The sequence below is a fragment of the Choloepus didactylus genome, chromosome 15 (assembly GCF_015220235.1).
Source record: "Choloepus didactylus isolate mChoDid1 chromosome 15, mChoDid1.pri, whole genome shotgun sequence".
Classification (NCBI taxonomy): Eukaryota; Metazoa; Chordata; class Mammalia; order Pilosa; family Megalonychidae; genus Choloepus; species Choloepus didactylus.
This window is the reverse complement of record NC_051321.1, coordinates 62576224-62581278: the sequence shown is the minus strand read 5'-3', so window position 1 is coordinate 62581278 and position 5055 is coordinate 62576224. Positions and strand designations below refer to the sequence as shown.

The 5055-nt window shown below is 36.7% G+C and overlaps 1 pseudogene; it reads left to right on the top strand.

Annotated features, from left to right (window-relative positions):
• Positions 1 to 459: 459 nt before the first annotated feature.
• Positions 460 to 2785, top strand: LOC119509938 (annotated as a pseudogene).
• The last annotated feature ends 2270 nt before the right edge of the window (positions 2786 to 5055 follow it).

Here is a 5055-nt window from a genome sequence, read left to right as displayed (position 1 = left end):
TGAGGGTAGAAGGCTAATACAATGTTCAGTAAAAAATCCGGGCTGAGTAAGAAGAGACTGTTGAAAGAGACAGTTGAAACAGGGAGAATACCTTAAACATATAGTCAGCAAGTGTTTCAAAAGTTAGGCAAAAAAGAATTTTTCCTTTATAGAGAGGAATAAACAAAAACTAAAAAGAACAGTGTGTAGAAAAGTAGGATAGAAGCTTGGCATGATCAGATAGTAGGTAAGAGATTTTTTTTTAGGCTGACTCAAGCTGAGGATTTGCTAAAGCACAGCTGTGGATCTGGAGAAAGAGAAACTTAACCAAAAATTGGTTAAAAAGAATTTGGTCAGATTCATTAGTGCAGACAAGCAGTTCAGCTAACCATCTATTAAGTGAAAAAGGGGGATTTGAGGGTCTGTGCCTGGCCATGTCATAGGTAAAAAGGGGGCTTCTCTATGTCCTATTTAAGTTCTATGCGGAAAGGTCGTTCTTTGCAGTAAGCTGTTTTCTGGAACATGAACTGGTGGGGGTTGTTCCTTTAGCCATCTATTTTCCAGGATTACAGGACTCAGGTAAAGTTCAACATTGTCAATAAAATGTTCTATGTTGTAGCAAAGTATAAATCGTGCAATTAAACATTTTAGAAAGATAGACAAGGAAAATAATCTCGTGGATTTTTGTATAAGCAACAAGTGGGAGTTAAAGGAAACTTTTTTTTTTTTACAAATCACACAGTAAAAGATTAATAAGAAAACAGGGGACTAGGGGCATTAAACACAGTTTAAGAAAATAACATTCTAGAACTTCCTAAATGAACCCCCAAAATTAACAAACAAGGGTCCTCGGGCCGGTGTCGCCCGGCGTTCGACCCCAGCAGCCCAAAGATGGGGGTCGGTCCTGCTCCTGGAGCCGCGAGGGCGGGTCCCCGTCGCCTCCCCAGTCCTCGGGCGCCCCGGGACCCAGCACCCTGCCCAGTGCCAGGGACCCAGGCAGCAGCCACCCCAGGAAGCAGCCCCGAGAGCAGAAATGGAGACCAGCCCCCTCGCGTGAGCAGATTGACCCAGTGGCCAGAGGTGGGCATGAGTGAAGATTTTAATTTATTTTGAAAATGAGTAAGTGCAGAAAGCCCCAGTTTATTTGGATAGCATGTACTGCGATGTTAAGCTCAGATTTTCTTGTTGACATTTTTTAACCCTTTGCCAAGAACTTCCTAAATAAGGTTTAAAAAAAAAAAAAAAACCTGAGTGATAAATTGGATGAGTGGCATGAGCACACTGCCTTCACTAATAAAGCTGGAGAAATATTAATTGCTCGTGAGAAAGTTTGCGAACGCTGAACTTGGTGCACGGTGTAAGTTTCGTGAGATTTTGTGCAGCTTTCCTCTTATTCCACAGGAAGTTTCTTGGAACGGAAAACTGAATTCTCTACACCTTTGTGAAGCTCCTACAGCTTGTATAGCTAGTCTCAATCACGCTTAAAATCCCACTGGTTCCTCTGTGATTGGAGCTGGGTAGCCAATATTCTGAATCCATACCACGAAGTTAATGATAATCTTATGATAGTTATGGATGACTGGCTTATTGTAAATTCCTTACATTGTCAGTACTTTGGTCCAGATACCACTTGTGATGTCTTGACCCTGATATGTCTGGCTAGGCTTCAGAATTTCATAAGCAGAATGGCAGGAAACTCAGAAGTCTAAATGGTATGTTTCCACTGTAAAGGATAAGATGTTATCTAAGATGATGCTGAATTTTGGGACTGAAATCACCAGCCAAGCTCTCTTCCCCCATCATGTGATTCCTGAATCTTTTCTTAAAAGATGTGAACGATGCTGTGTGCTGTTACATAAATATCAGCTAGTGACTATTCCTGAGAACGTTCACCTGTTTGAGTGTATGGGAAAAGAGGAACAAGCCAAGTTGTATATCATCCTGGGCAAAGTTCTCTTTTGGAAAGGACAGCTTCCAATCTTGAGTTTCATTTCTGGCATATTTTAGAGGGAAAGAAACTGTGAAAGGTAACAGGTTTTCCTTTCTGTGACAGTAAGATTTTAAAGACTCTTAATGAAGCAACTGAAAAGTCATTAGGAGGAGCTCTGAATTTGGATTCCAAGTTTAGGCCAAAACAGCAGTACTGTTGTTGTCACATTATTTCTGAACTGATATTTTCTGAGTTGTTTGGCCTCACCAAGTGCCTTTAGGATGCACAGGTTGTAGGACCCAGCAACCAAATAAAGTGCCTGCTTAGGGGTTTGCCAAGTCTCCATGATATCAAAATGCATATAACTTTGGAATTTCGATTCGTGGTATCTGTTGAACTCATGAATTTCAGCTGTTCATAGCTTCATGATGGAGACCCAATTTACCAACAGTTATTTTTGGACTGCCTTCTGCATTCATTACAGCAGCTTCATACAGAAGATACTATGATTGTGCCTGTACTTCTAGTTTCTCAAGATTTATGGCTGATTTGATCTTTGTGCTCCACAGCTGTTTTAGATTCATCACATTTTCTTGTCCCACATCCTGTGAGTGCCTGAGGAGTTGTGCAGTTCTGGTATGTGTTGGTTATCAGGACCTTCCAAATCCAGTTTTCCGCTGTCTGCAGAATGTGAATGAATTGCTGAGCACTTTGCTCAACTCTCATGCACCCCAGTTTGTGCCAATGGAGGTCTTTCTCTTGAGTGGGGTACTATATGATTTTTTGTGGGATTTGAATGCTGCCCTTGCTAAAAGCCGTTTGCATTGGGTTATTCAAGGAGAGAGCAAACAGATTATCAGCAGCCTTCAGTTATGAAATTGAACATGTCATTTCTGGGATTCACTTTGTCTTCTTACAGTTTCCAATGTTGTTTCATTACTTTGCTCTATTAATCTAAAACTTCAGCAGTTTTATTTTGTGGAAAGGCCAACTTTTGCATCAATTAAAGTCCCATCAATTCTGGAAAAGCACTAACTAGTTCTGACCTGTGGGATATGCATGCCCACAGGCATAAGGTTCTTCCAAGTTGTGGAATCTATGCTGCGAAAATATTCCACCTCTAAACATGAGATGCGTTTATGTGCTTGGGCAGACACACTCATGTTTGCATATGCAGTTTTGTTGGTCCTATTTATTTACTTAAGGGTTGCACCTGAGTGCCTTCATGCAGATTTTTCCAACTAATTTCCTTTCAGCAGACCCTTATTTCCAAATGGCTCAATGGTTAATGCCATTAATGAATTGATTTAGGTCATGATGAAAGCAGGTGAGTTACTCCTCAGTAACAATGAATTCCTTTAACAGTTAACATGCCAGTTGTGGATTTCAGGGAACTTGTCTTGCCAGATTTCTTAATATGTGCCATTTTTGCTCTTAGGCCATTGACCCAATTTGCTTTTATAGTTCAAATGAAACTAGTAAGCTGTTTTATAAATATTTTACTAACCACAAGCATCCAACTAAAAACGATATCAGGACAGCTTGAAACCAAAGATTATGCTTTAAAAAATGGAAAATAGTTTATTCAGTCCAGTATACTCCTGTATCATGAAAAGCTTCATTTAGCAACAGTGTAGTTACTTTTAAGTTTGGGGAAATAATCTGTGAACAAACATTTTTTAAATTGCAAAATGTTTATGGCCTCATATTGGGAATGTATGAATGTGATACACATAATACTGAAGAAAAAAATTTAACACATTCAGAGTGATGGTTCAGCATTTAAAAAATTTAGTCTTTGTTAATTGTCTTTTCAGTAGCACTTCTCCAAGATTAGCCATGAAATGTTTATTTTATCAGTTACTTTATTTCTTTTGAATTGTATTTTACAGTATAGTATGAGCTTTCCTGACAAACTGTATTGAGGAGCTCTCCAATACCTTGAAGTTACACAAAATGGAGAATATTTATATTCTCATATGCATTTAAGGCATTTATTTAGTTACATGAAGAAATTGATGTATTTGGTTGATATATATTAATATTAAATTTTTCATGTTCTCTGCTATTTTGAGCTTCATTAGATTTGTGAATAAGGTCATTAACACAGAAAAAAATTAATGAGGAAACAATACTATAAAAAAGAAATACAGCAAATCAACATAAAGTAGGTAATTTTAAAATGTGACAAAATTGAGACCAAAATAATGACTATACAATTCATCATTAATAAACATAAATGGCTTAACTTAATAAAAAAACTGATTTTCAATTTAGTACACAAAACAAGTCCTAACTATGTGCTGTGTAAAAGATATATACCTAAAATGAAGTGATTTAAATAGGATAGACATAAAGGTCAAATGTATACCAGGCAAATGGAACAATAAGAAAGCACAGTTAGTAGGCCTGTTATCAGACAAATTTGAATTCAACCCAAAAATAATAAACTTGACAAAGAGTATGTTTTAATGCTAAAAATCACAGCTCATAGCAAAGATAGAAAATGTGAATATTCTTGCAGTAATACTGCAACTATCATTATGAAGCAAAAACTGTAGCAGATATAAGGAAACATAGGGATTCCTAATCAATGAAATTTTCATATGCCGCTTTCAAGATATATCAAGTTGACCAAACAACATAGTTCTTGTAGCTATATACCAAACTTTATACTCTCATAATAGAGAAAACACCTTCTTATGTGTCCACAGAACACTTAAAAAAAATTGATCATGTATTAGGTCACAAAGAAAACATCAGTAAGTTCCATAGCACAGATTATTACAAACAACAGTCTTTGAATACAATTCAATAAAACTAGAAGTTCCATACACATATAAAAATCAGAAAAGTCTGACTACATGGAAATTTAGAACAACAGGAAAACACAAAATCTTCTGCTTAAAAATACTGCAATGAAATGGGAAATACAAATTGAAATTCAAAAATTTATTTAAAAATTAAGATATCCGAATTTTTTCTGGTTTTTCTTTTTGTTAAGTTGTAGCTTAGATTGTATATTCTCCTTTTCTACTATAGTGTGACATAGACTAAATTATGTACCCTAACAAAGGACATGTTCTTAATATTAATCCACATTCTGTGGGTGTGAACCTACTTGTAAATAGGACCCTTTGAAGATG